General features: G+C 39.6%; 1 protein-coding gene and 1 long non-coding RNA gene across 3 annotated transcripts in view; one reads left to right on the top strand and one right to left on the bottom strand.

Annotated features, from left to right (window-relative positions):
* Positions 1-6,381: 6,381 nt before the first annotated feature.
* On the bottom strand, positions 6,382-11,572 carry LOC125635691 (uncharacterized). Its single transcript, XR_012668135.1, has 2 exons — positions 11,338-11,572; positions 6,382-11,237 (listed from the first exon to the last, which is right to left on the bottom strand). It is a non-coding gene; the product is annotated as an uncharacterized LOC125635691 (long non-coding RNA).
* Positions 10,483-14,284, top strand: part of MFAP3L (microfibril associated protein 3 like) — a 39,360-nt gene continuing 35,558 nt past the window's right edge. For both annotated transcript variants that reach the window (XM_048847691.2, XM_048847692.2), the window contains exon 1: positions 10,483-11,016. The gene's annotated coding sequence lies outside the window, so the exon portion shown is untranslated. The remainder of the gene's footprint in view (positions 11,017-14,284) is intronic.

Raw genomic sequence — 14,284 nt, 5'->3', positions numbered from 1 at the left:
GCAGATCCCCAGAGCAGCAGGAAAGTTGCCTGGCAGGGTCCAGTGGATGGACACCACTCTGTCAAGTTGGAGAAGGGAAGATCATATGCACAGACCTGCGGACACAATCCTTCCAATGAGACAACATTCATTACAGAAGCACCTCCAGCAGGTGGCAGGCTTATTTCATGACAAAAATAGGTCTTCAGCAAAAAGGACTACTGAACCAAATTCTCCAATTATAGTTTAAATGTTAATGTTTGTACATGCGGAGTGCTGTATCATCTAAGAAGGGCACATGCATTCTAGCTGAACTGAGCTAACTTAACAACGAAAATGTAAAATGCAGATACCACTTGATTTTAATCTCCTTTTAGGAGATACTGAATCTCAATACAGCATAAAATGGATGCTCTTCAGATTACTGCCCAATGAAAAATAGAACTGAAGCACAGGGGTTTTTAAAAAAAAAAAATGCAGAAGAAGATTATACAGGGAGGTTCATTTAACTAGTCATTTATATTACATGACTGACTAGATGGAACACGGCACATTAAATCCAGGGGCCTTTCTTTTCAACCTATTACAAAATAATCATAATATATTCTACTGTTATTTTCTTTTTCTATTTGTGTTGGGTGCAGAGTTTTTAATTTGAGTTTTCTACAAACTATACATGGGGCCAAAGTGAAACCCTAGGTGGCTCCTATAGGCCAAAAGTAATTATATTTTAGTCTGCCATGAAAACTAAACCCTGTTAAAATCTTGAGTTTTCAGCAGAAAATGCTCTCTTTAAGGCTACGTCTACACTATGAGCTAGAGTTGTGATTCCCAGCTCACTACACATCCTCACGCTAGCTTGATGAGAGCTACTGAGAGTGTGAGTTAAGTAGCCGGGGTAGCATGGACAGCAGCAGTGTGGTTTAGCCATGCCACCACAGCTACACTAGTACAGTCAGAGCTAGCATGAATATGTGTATGCGAACTGGGAACCACACCGCAGCTCCTAGTCTAAACATAGAATAAAAGAGAAGAAAGCAAAGGAGAGGTACAAAGATCTAATTTCCACACACACACACACACACACACAAAATTTGGTGAGGATTATAATGAAAAGTATTCTTTGCAATGAGTAATACAAAATTATAGAAGTATAATTTATGCTAATTCATTGCGGCTAATTCTCTTTCAGATTAAGAAACATGCTAAATTCCATCACCAAAGTAGTCTTCTGCAGCAAAATGCTTAAATAAGTGTATTGATCATGAGTAATGCATCTTTCTACTGTATAGATTTTTACTAATACTATGAGCCAGGTTCTGCAAGATACTGCCCTTTCTGCAGGAGGCACTCAGCACCTGGCTGGATGGAGCCTTATAACTTTATCCTGATCATTTACAAATTATTTTCTAAGAAAAGTTGAGGATAAAATTATGTTTAACATCATCACAAATCTATGTCCCTCCCTGTCAGAAGTAAATTATTCAACATACTTATTAAACTAATCAGGAAATGCATTTCAGCAGAACACTTCCATTGGAGAATATAGTTCCTTGTGTAAGGAAGGTCACGTCATTGAAATAAACCACAAAAAGTCTGCTCATTTTTCACACAACTGTCTGTTATAGGCTGATAGATGAGAAATATATTTAATCGCCCTCCCCCACGGAGCACAAAGACTGATGTACAAACAATTCAAAATATCATTACGAAAACATAATGAATTACAACAACATGTTTACAATTGATCCCCGTATCTAGGTATTGATTTGGGAAAATGAGGTTAGGCATTTGTGTCGCACAAGAAGACCAGCAGGATGGACGGCACCTCTAATCTTTAGCCCCACGGTTAGGATACTCACCTGGGATGTGGAAGACCCCCTTGTTCAAGACGCCCATCTGCCTCAGGAGAAGAAGGGACTTGGGTGGGGATCTGTTACCTCTCAGGGGAGGGCCCTACATACTGGACTACAGAGGGATCTTCACACTTTCACTGGCCCAAATAATATTTAATTATTCCATTAGTTAATTCAAGTGACACAACCGTAGTAGGAGAAATGGAGAAAGACTCACACCAGAATGTCCCATAGTCCAGTGACTGGGACACACATCCAGCAGGTGGCAGTGCCCTGCTCAACTCCTGTTCCTGTCTTGTCAGGCAGACTGGAAACTGAACTGGGAGTCTCCTGAATCCCAGCTGATTGCCCTAACCTCTGGGCTAAAAGTTTATGAAGTAGATTCCTCCTTCCCCCCACCCTCCCAGCTGTTTTGTGTGGAGCTCAGTAGCCTCTGAGCACACCTACCAGACTGGGCCCTGCAGGCAACAGGAATGCCTGTATTCTCCTGCTTTGCAGATCACACTGGGACTTAGGTGGGAGACAGGAGTACAGACACCTAAAGTGAGGCAGAAGTGCACATGCCCAGAGGCAGAAATATAGGCACCCAGTGAGCTTTTACTGAAATAAACAGATGCGGAATGAGTTTAGGCACCTACAGGGTTAGGTGGCAGCTGAGCAGGGGGTGTGTGGATAACAGTGGTGTCTAAAAATGGGATTTAGGAGCCTAAGTACCTTTGTGGATCTGGGCCCAAAGGACTATCTTAAAATTAATCTGGTCTAGAAACCCCAGAATACAGAATGCTGCAGACCTAGTTACGCACATTATGGAAGGGAAGATCCAATTTTATTTCATTTTTTTCTGGATAATGTCATGCAGAGACAACTGACACAAACTTCTTCTATCTAAGAAATATTCTCAGAGTATTTATTAGAAATAACAACCTGTAAAAGAGTAAATATTTTTGATTATTTTTTGTACTAAAGACTTAGTGCTTGAAAAAAAGTTATATAAAAACAGATAATTGCCCTGTTACCAAATAAACTAACCCTTTCCTAATATCAATTTGACTTGAAGTCAAAAGTATAATCTATAAAAGCCAGAATTCCTTGCTGCTAAAGCCCACCTGGGGTAAGTACCTGAGCCTTTTGAGGAAATATCTGCTGAATTATCCACAGATTTTCAAAATCAAAATGCCATCTACAAGAAAGACATAATTACAATATGTGTCATGTCAAATTTTCTCTGATTATAAACGTTTTATTTGTAGCAGTAAGTCATATATTTACAAATCAGCAGGTTATGCTTTGGTGCTGAGGAATGAAACCTGTACCAAGTCTTCCTTAGTGTTCAGCTTCCTTTATAAATCCTGCCCTCTCATTTACAGGGAAAAAAAAGAAGAATTCAGTTTACTCATTTATCTCTGCAGCATATTGCACAAGTTCAGACAAATTTTGTTGGAAACGTGACCCAACTCCTGCAAAAATTACTGATATTTAGACACTGCTGTAAATTGATCCCATACAGTCTGTAAGACAAATAACCATACAAACCTTTTTTGAGAGTTTTTCCCCTCAAAGTCCTTGTCTATTGTATATAGTATTCTGTTTTGTATAGACACATAACAGCAATTGATATGATCAGTTCTGGAAAGAGAACAGCTGGAAAGTGCTCTATACCTCATAGGAGATCACTGTTATGAAGCTAAAAGGTAATATTCAGAACTTCTCCATCACTAAAACACAGCTTTCTGTGGGTGAGATGCTACTGAACAGCTAGGAATTTGCCAGTTGTAAGATCACCAGTGAATTCAACCATACATTTTTACAGTTGTATTCAGACATAACTACATACATGCAGGAAGAAATTATAAGTACATATTTTAAGTCTATTTAACAGGAAAGCCTGGCATACAACATACATCTAAAGCTATAAAACTCTGATCCTGCAAGTTGCTCAGCACTCTGACCCTGATTCTGCCCAGGCCAGCATGTGCTAAACATCAGTGGACCTACTCACTTACTTAATGTTCCTGCTACTCATGTGCTTAAGTGCTTGGCTCAACTGGGGTTGCAGTTGCAACCACCTTGCAGGACTAAGCCCTATATATTACGGCACAGAAGGAGTTAATTGCAATACAGTACTCTGTTTTTGTTTTTTTTGTTTTTTAACAGAGGGTGTTTTCCCTCTTCCATGTAACTCTCTTGAGAAATACACACAACCATGTTAAACTGGACTTCTGAAACAATTAACAAGACCTAGGCAATCACATTTTTTGCTGCAGGATAAATTCTGCACCCACTGTGTTATGGCCATGCACTGGTGACATTCAGTTGTTGATTAGGTATAAAACAGGCTCTTTATCCCTAGAGATACCACTGACTTAAAGGTCAAGTCCTAGGCTCTGTTTCCTATTTACAGCTGCTAATATGAATCCAAATAATATATCAGCTTCCTGACAAGTGTGGTATGACACTAGAGAATATAGCTTTGGATTAGCTTTCTAATATTAGACTCACACAAATCATGCAACTTCCTCAAGAGTAAATCTTTATTATTAAAATGTGACTAGTTTTATTCCTTTGGAAGTTTTCCTCCTGCTTTAACCATCTTATTGACAAATTATCTATCAGTTTAAATTATTTTTAAAAAGCACTCCTCTTTATAAAAAGCCCGGGATAGAAATCATAACAACTGTTGTTTTGCAAGATCAAAAAGCCAGTTTTTACAAATAAATATTTTATAAATAAATTTTACAAATAAATAAATCCTTTTACAAATAAATTGCAAGACCACAAATTATGTGATGTTCCTAAAATGATCACTGTATGAATAAAGTTTAAAATAACATGATAATAATAATCTTGACTTTTCCACAAGAAAAATATTATTTTATTTGGCCATAGACCACATATTTCATCTCTGCCTCCCTGAGACTCATGAATAATTTGGCCAATTCTCCCTGATTACACAAATACTGAATCCTGTTGTAGGTCATGCAGCGTGCCCGGTGTCTCTCTCATTCATCTGCAGTTCTGTACTCTGTGCCTCATATTATTTTACATTCATGACATACAATAGCAGGTTGTTTCCATGGTGGTATAATGTCTGATATTTAGTTCATGCAGTGATTGGTAAACATCACTGTTTCAAAAGCTAATTATCTACATGGATTTATTTTTATGGTAGGATATCAGCTTACTCAGCTGGTGAAATAAGAGGCCAGAGAAGGGCAGGAAAAATGGTTAGAAGAATAGCCAGTGTTTCATACAAAGATGATTGAAAAAAATAGGATTATTTGCCCTGGAAAGGAAAAGACTTAAAGGGTTTCCCTGTGTTTGGCTGAATGGCAAAGTCAGCCAAACACAGTGACTCTTTGGGCTCACCCCAGGCTCACATTAGTCCGTTCTAGTTACTATCTGGTATTTCATGGGGAAGACAATGGAGGCTCAGTTAGGCCTTGACAGGTACTGCAGTCCTCTATTCCTGGCTCTGCTGCCTATCAGATCAGACTACAGGTTCCTTTACTCCAAGGTACCGAATAGGCAATCTGCAACTCCAATCCCAGGCACATAACAGAACAGCAAAGTTTATGGGAGTCACAGAAAAAAATACAGAAAAAATCATAAAATGAAATATAAACAGAAAAATACACATCTAGTATAACACTAAAAAAAATGCTCAAAAGAGGCCCCAAGTTACAGGAAAGCGGTCAAGTTGAGCACAATAAACACTTTATAATCATTTGTGGGGTGCGGTCCTCACAGCAGCCTTGTTGTGCCTTCCAGATCCTTTCTTCACACATCCGTGTAGTCCAGGAAGTCTCAATCCCCTTGTTAACCACAGGCCCTCTTTTGATGTTTTATTTGGAGTTTTGTCCAGCCTGGCTTTCAAGTGGCAAGTGCTAAATTAGTGGCAGGCATTGCATTAAGCTACACCAAACCTGGGACAGTGGAAACAAGTTTGAAATCCAGTTCAAGGTTGGATTTTTGTTTTTTCCTTCAAAATGTATGTTCCTCCCCACAAAGATTTTTTGTTTCCTCCTGCCTTACGAGGTTTGGCACCACTAGATAACATCTTTGAAGATGGGCCTTTTCATTGTGTCATATAGTACAAAAACATTTTAAACGAAAAAATAAATATCCTTAACTTTACACAGTTTTTAGTCAACCTGTGGAATTCACTGTTCCAAAAGAAATAAGCAAGACAAATAATATTGGATTTTAAAAGCAATTGGATAATTTTGTTATTAATAATATTTGTAGTTAGGTACGCTAAGGGTATAATAAGCATAATCAAATCTCTTGCTTCACTTACTGATCACTTAAGGTATGAGGATCAGAAAGGAATTTTCTCCACAGAGATGGGTGATGAGAATGGATTACAGCGTGAAAAGCCTTCCATACAAAGAGGGACTGAAAAAAATGAACTATTTGCTTTTGAAAGGCGATGATAGAGGTATACAAAATAATGAATGGTATATAAAGATAAACTGGGAGCTCTTAATGCATGGTTTTGCATAATACAAGAAGATGGGAACATTCAGAGAAATTAAAAGGCAACAAATTTAAAGCTGACAAAAGGAAATTGTTTTTAATTACATATCACATAATGTTATAGTGGTCATTGCCCAAGATATCGTTGAGGCCGGAGCTTAATAGGATTCAAAAAAGGTTTACATTTTTAAATGAATAATAATATCCACAGTTATTTTAGAAAGGTTAAAAAAAATGTAGTCCTCATGCTTCAGGGCATGAGCCTACCGCTATTTGACAGAGCAAGTAATTTCTCCTTATGGCAGGTTATTCCAATTATCTTCTGGGGGTGATGCACATACCACAGAAGCATGTGGTACTGGACACTGTAATAACCAGTATTCTGGACTAGATGGACTTGTCTTCTCCAGTATGATACTTCTTTTGTTCTGTGCATAGATAGGTATCTGCACCTGAGCAGATCCCCATTTTCCTCAATGGGAACAATGGGACACTTAGTCAATTTCTGCTCTAGAGCCTACATGCTTTATCAAAAGTCCTCACCTTTCTATGAAAGCAGGATACTACTCAACGGGATATACGGACCCTTATCTTAGATCTGAGTTCTGCTTATGCCACTGACACATGAGGCAATCCAGACTCTCCCCTGATTATGGTCACTCACTAGTTGTAGTACTTCTTCCCTATTGAATGCCAGAGCATTCAATGTCCTCTGTCACTGTCTTCTACCAGTTCTTCCTTGACCTTCCTCTGTTTCTCTTTCCTCTCTCAGCTACCTAAATCAATGCTTGCTTAGCATGTCTCCTATCTCCATATGGTGTACATGTCCTGATCACCTGAGCCTTCTTTCTTTGATGATATTTTCTAACACGTCCTGCTCTGTCAGCTCCCTTACTTTCACATTTGTTATTTTGTCTTTCCATGAAATTCTCAATTTCTTAATGGCTTCTTGAGGGGTCCTTTCCAACCCAACATTTCTATGATTCTATGAAATGTGAAGTATATTCCTCAGCTATCTGTGATGGGCAGCTTCCAATCTTGTTGTGTTAGTCACTGTCATCAGCCATATCTCCGCTCCATACAATAGCATACTCAGTACAATCACATGGAATAATCTGATCTTTAGTTTGGTTTGGAGACCTCCATTCGACCACAAGTTGTTCTTCCTTCCAAAAGTGGTGTTTGCTTTGCCTAATCTCATATGAATATTTTTATCACACCCACCTTCAAATGTCATCGTACTCCCCAGATAGCAGAACACTTCTACCTGTTTAATTTTTTCCCATCCACGTACACCTTTTCACCTGTTCTCCAGCTTCCTATCTTCATAATCTTGGTTTTCTTTACATTTACTTTCAATCCAATTTTTTGCTGCTTCCTGTTCTACTTCTGAGGTAAGGACAATCATTCCATTTCATGTCATACTTAGGAGAGCTATGTCGTCAGCAAAGTCAAGATTGTGTAACTCATCTCGGCTAACACATTTTACACCATCCACAATGCCTTCTGTTGCCTGTTTCATCACCCAGTCTCTTGCTAATGCACAGAGGATTAGTGATAATACACACCCTTGTCTAATTCCAGGCATAATATTGGACCACTTACCCAGGCCTGTATCCAATCATATTGCGCATCTACTTCCAGCATATAAATTCCTTATTACATGGATCACTTTGTCTGGTATCCATACTTCTAGCAATATTCTACAGGGTCTCGCTGTGGACACTATTGAACTCTTTCTTAAAGTCGATAAAGTTAATTAAGATTGGTTTTAGCCAAGCCGTAGCTTTTTCAATGATCTGTCAAATGAGTGAACATCTGTTCATAACATGAACCCAGCCAGTTCTTGTAATATTGCATCCACTGCCTTCTTCATTCTATTCAGCATAACAGTAGCCAATACTTTGCCCAGGATTGACAGCAGTACAATACCACTCCAGTTTGTGTACTGAATAAGACCATCTTTTTTTGGCAATGCCACAATGATACCATCTTTCCAGTCTTGTGGCACTGGTTCTTTCACCCATATTTCATCAGAGTTTTGTTAGCTGCTCAGTCAGAATTTTGCTTCCCATTTTTAGTACTTCTCATTGAATTCTGTCACCATCAGGAGCTTTCCCCTCTTTGAGGCTTTTGAAACCTGCCTTAATGTTGTCGGGTGTTGTTGGTCCTTCTTCTAGATGTTGAAAATGTGTGAAGAACAAGCCAGACATTGGAAAGAACATTTCTATTCCATATTAAATTGTCCAGAGCTGATAATCATGCACAGGTTCAAAGATACATGGACCAATCATCTGATTTGATATGGCAGTCACAATATTCCCATATGATGACAGAATAACTGAATTATATAGTATTTGTTTTAGGTTTCAGATAATAAAAAAATAACTTTGTTTATACACGTAGGGCCCAATCCATTTAAGACAATGGTAAAACTCCTATTGACATCAATAGAAACAGGATTGGGCCCATATATATTCTAATGAAGCTTAATGCACATATTATAAGAAAGGAAGTCAATTGTTTTCTCTTTGTCACTCATGTGCAATAGTATATATCTTTAAATGTTTTTCGATGGGAATAGAGAATCTTTAAAAAGTTAAGATACTTAAGTACAGTATAATCTCTCTCTCTCTAAAAAGGTATTTTTCATGATCAAACACTTCCTGTCATTTTACTTTAAATGTATCAATCTATTGTCCCATGCATTTGTTTTGATCACTAAACTTTCAAACATGGCTATTGTACTAAATAGTGTTTGAAAAAAATCTATTGTTTTCTTCCTGATCTTTGTTGTCAGCCTATAGTGCAGTGGTTTTCAACCTTTTTTTTATTTTCCAAGATCCCTTTGGAAATCTTAGACATAGTCAGTGGACCCCCAGGGGTTCACAGACAACAGGTTGAAAACCACTGTTCTAATGACAACCTTTTGCAGACTGTTAAAGTCTGCGTACCCCCAGAGATCCGTAGACCAGAGGTTGAAAACCACAGCTATAGTGTAATGTTTGTAAGTACAGTAATACTTTGCTGCACCTGTGGTCCACTCCACCTAGTGATTGCAGAGACTATAATTAGGTGAAAAATACAATTTTATCTTTATTTTCTAAAAAGATGATTACAAAACTGCCACGATCAGGCCGGATTTAGAGGCAGACAACCCATACAACTGCCTGGGTGCCAGGCTTGGGGGGCGCTGGACTCAGAGTGCTGTAAGGTATTCAAAAGTTTAACAAATGGAGGTTGGAAGTACCAAAGACGCTCCACGCCTGTGGCACCATTTGGTCTAGGGCTTGCCGTGATTACACTGCCTAAATATAACTAACGGTAATTCCAAAGTTCTCTGCTTACACTAATGAAAAGGCTTCTTGTGATTAAACAAGCACTGCTGGAGAAGTAAAGTATACTCACTACAGTAAATATAAAATGCTAGACTAATATCAAATGCTAGTCTTAGTTTGCAGCAGACAATATGATCAATGCTAGGAAAAGGATTGCTACTGAGTAATATATACAGCTAGCAGAGAACTGATATGCAACTAAAAGCAACGTTCTGAACTTTTCCATTTCTAAACCACACCATTTTGCCCTACACTATTAAATGAAATTATCTTTACTTCAGTTCTTTTAGTCTGACAAGATAATTGAAAAGAGATGTAGTGCCATAAATGCAATTTACATCAATCTGTATTGTTCTGTAGCAGAGTTACAAAATAGAAGAATTTATTCCAGATAACAAACCATCTTGATTAAGAAAAGCATTTATTTGCTCAAGATGGATGTTAAAGGTAGACACAAGAAGTCCTATAATGCTAAATCTTCTCTAGTGCTTCAAATTCCACTGAGGGCACTTTTTGGCTCAGGGATAGTCAGAATAAAAATTATTTTAATCAACGTTTTAGACGTCAGCAAAATATCTAGGATGTACGGGGCCGGGGTTTGAAGGTGCAAAGGTTTCAATATAACTAAAAAATCTTCGATCATTCGTAAAATCATTAGTATTAAGTGTTTATTATTTTGATTCTCTTAAATCAGCTAATGATGTGCAGAATCCGCTGTCATCGCCTGTTGCCAGAGGAGAACCTGTCAAACTGTATTTCCCCAGTTCCCAGCTAGGTGGGATCCCTTAATCTCTGGAGGCTCCATTCCACTCCGTCTGGTGACCTTCAGTGTGGAGAAGGGAAGGAAAAGAAGCTGCATCAACCTTGGGCAGCTCAATGAATTTTCACAGCAGCCTGGCTCTAGCTCGAGCATGCTCAGTGCAGCGCTGACCTACTTTTGCGGGCCGGAGTCTGGAGAGCGCTGGCTGCCGTTCCGCAGAGTCAGAAGGAGCCGTCGGTGCTGCTGTCTTCTGGGGTCGCGCTTGGAATGTTGCGGCACCCCAGCGTTCCACAACCGAACGTCCGGACGCCGCCGTGTCGCTCCATCGAGCGCAGCCCGGGTTGCTTGCAACACGCTACGTAGGGAGCACGGGTTACAGCCGCAGCGGCGGAGCCACCGCTGTGAGCATTTCTATCGGGCTTCGGTTCGGTTTCTTCTCTGTGTTCCAGCGCGGTGAAGGCAAAAGGCTCCGTGGCAACCCGAGGCGCAGCACTGAAGTAGGAGAGCATCGTGGGGAGCAGAGATCTCGGGCCCGGGCGATCGCACTGAAAGGCTAAGTGGCGAAGAGGAGGGTTGGCTCACCTGGGAGATAGGCATCGTGCTGGAGGTTGGATTTATTCTTATAACTTGTAGCTTCCTGCAGCGCATTGGTGGGCTGTTTTGGCGTCAGGGTCGGATTAGCCGCTGGACCCCAGCTGTAGGGAGCAGCGGTGGAACAGACTGCCAGTCAGGGAAGTTTCAGAGGAACAGCCGTGTTAGTCTGTATTCGCAAAAAGAAAAGGAGTACTTGTGGCACCTTAGAGACTAACCAATTTATTTGAGCATGAGCTTTCGTGAGCTACAGCTCACTTCATCAGATGAAGTGAGCTGTAGCTCACGAAAGCTCATGCTCAAATAAATTGGTTAGTCAGGGAAGTGTGACCATGACCTGCTGTTGATTTTCCTCATAGGTTGGGTAGGGAGCTCCCACCGGCTGCTGCTGATACTCTGGGCAGGTTGGGGCAAGGGGGGCCCTCTGTGCTGGAAGGCGGAATCTGAGCCACCTCTTCAGGAGTCCCACCAGCTTGAAGATCAGAAATAGTTGTGGTCCCTGAGCGACCACATCTGTAGAGGGTTTGAGGGGGGAGGGGATTCCACTGATACCACCCCCAAAAGACCTCCCTGCCAGGGGAAGAATCTTACAATTCTATTGTCTTCAGGGTTTATTTGCATGACAAGCTATACAAGTGCTGCCAGAGTATAGGTAAAGGATTCCTCAGGTACAGCCTACCCAGAAGGGGGTTATACACTGTGTTTGGGGGTTGATTGCCTTTGTCCATTTGCCATTGCTAACCATTGCTGATCCTATGGTAAATAGATACATAGTACAATGGCTAGTTTCAGAGTAACAGCCGTGTTAGTCTGTATTCGCTGTCATCTCTCTCTGCCAGGATCAGGCACCTTTTCCTCATCACTTTTGGATGAGATGTCTGTTATGATTTCGGATTATTGGAGGAAATATTTGTCTCACTTCCTTGTATTTGGGCCCCTAGAACAGAAAATCTCTATCTGTCTCAAGCTGTACTCTGCAACATTGACTGCACAGTTGCCTTTTGAGCAATGCCCTTTTCTAGGTTTAGACTGTGCTTTGTTCCTCCCAATTTCCATCTCCAGTTTGTGGTCACTGATTCTGTATTTGGTGAGATTCAGCCTTAGTTTTGAACATTTCACTGTGGTGCTCTGTTCCCTGAGTTCATTACTCTGACTGGGATCTGCAGCAGTCCTGCCTGTTGCTGTTTTTGATTTGCAGTATTGCTGATCCCAATTATTCAAAAATCATGACTCCCAAAAGGATGGGGGCTGCCAGGGCACTGTGTGGGAGTGTGCCTAAGAATTGGATTGCTTTAACCCAGACCTCATTGTCACCCATAGTAACATACAAATTGTCATATCAGACCAGCAGTCAATCAAATCCAGGATCCTGTCTCTGAGGGTAGTCAGTGCCAGATGCTTCAGAGGAAGGTGCAATAATCCAGTTGGAAAGATTACTAAATAATCCTAACCATAATGAATGCCAGTTCTTAAAGCACTGCTTTATGCAGTAGGGAAACCCAAGAGATCAATCAAATATTAGGCATTCTTAATGCACCCATCATCATAGTATCTACTTTTGGTGCTTCTAAGAATGTGTACTCCTTTTCTCTCTGGAACCTTGAACTCCAGTGTTCCCTGTTTAACTTGGAATTTTTTATTTTGGGGAGTATGAGGTTGTACAGTAGATTTTTGACACATTATTATACTCCTCTGGAGAGGAGGAAGGGGGGTATTAATTCAGCAAGTAGCACCTTTAAATAAAATAGACCTTTTAAGGAAGTTTTTTTTATTGGGCTATTTTAATCTAAAGTAAAGGCAGCATGATTGTCTTTTGCATTAATTAAAAGTTTTGATCAGTACTATAGTCTCATGTGATACCTGTCTGAATTCCATGAGTGCCTTAAAGAGACAACATTCTTACAGTCTTCAACTTTGGAGCAGTCTGAAAATGCCATCATACGATGTTACTTTAGCAGTACAATATAAGCAGTATAACAGGACAGTCAATTGTAAATAACAAAGAATCACTGAGCAGTCATATTTTTAGTTCATTTGCACAGATCAGACTTTTGTACAAAGGAATAAAAGTTTCTAACAATCTGACAACATTGATGCCTCTTTCAGTCACTAAGTTGCAGCTTTTCAAATAGGTCTCTCCGATAGCAATTTACTTGACATTGTTTTCATTTCCAAATGGTCCTTCTAGACCAAGGGACTCCTCTTTTATGATACATTTTGTTGAAAAACTGAAATGTTAGTTCACAGTGGGAGAGTATTTTTGAACTGAAATGTTTTTTAAAATAAAAAAAATCTAGTATACGTTTTTAGTTTTTTAAAACTATACATTTTAGAACAGTGATCCTGCTCATTGCAACAGGGTAGACTAGAGGTCTGCTGTATTTTGACTCGTTTAAATAGAAATCATGTTTGAAGGGTTTGCATCTTTTGTTTGGTTTGTTGTGTTCAGACAGCAAAAGCATGTTTGTTTGTGTTTGTGCAAGGGATAATATATATAAGCATTTTAGCTTAAAGTACTATATATCAATACTGATTTATTGGTGGAAGAAAAGCTGCAGCTTTTCTTCCACCATTTTATAACCACCACAATGCCGTAAAATATTCATAAGTTTAAACAGCTCACAATAAAACAAATATAAATAAAGGTCTTCCAAAGAGCAAACCATCCACCAGGGGGGAAATGGGGACAGGTGCTTAATCTTTCTTCTGCTTTTAGTTGTATACTTATAGATGTGCATGGAATCACTGAAGAGCTTGCAGTTTGAGTTGAATAGAATTAAAACACAATTCAATGAAATAAAATACCAGTGGGAAAAGGCAGTAGCTATTCATTGCATGCCTGTGAAACCCTGCAAAACCCCATATTGCACAATTTCCCACTTTAACAATCTGAGAAAGGCCCATTCTGTACTATAACAACTGCAGAGTTTGGGGACAGAGTTAAAATGTGTTAGTTGTCCCACAAAACTGAAATATGATTCAGTCTTAGTTAGCAGACGGAACCAAACTGTTTTTACCATGTTCCCCAGTTGTGCTGCAGTCCTGCTAACAGCCAACACTGTAGCACAGTTCAGGAAAAGAAACTCAAACCATAGTTGGTGCTATTTACACTTCAAGACAAAAATTATTTTTATCTGCTTTCAAGGGGTACCATGTTATACCCTCTTTCCAAACTCTCTCATCATTACAGTGTAGAAGCTCTTCTCCATTTCTGTAACTACCTAGGCCATACAGTTCAGAATGTGAAGACTCAGGCCAGATCTATAGTAGAAGTACTTTGCCAC

The sequence above is a fragment of the Caretta caretta genome, chromosome 4 (genome assembly GCF_965140235.1).
Source record: "Caretta caretta isolate rCarCar2 chromosome 4, rCarCar1.hap1, whole genome shotgun sequence".
NCBI classification, from domain to species: domain Eukaryota; kingdom Metazoa; phylum Chordata; order Testudines; family Cheloniidae; genus Caretta; species Caretta caretta.
This window is presented reverse-complemented; position numbering and strand designations above follow the sequence as displayed.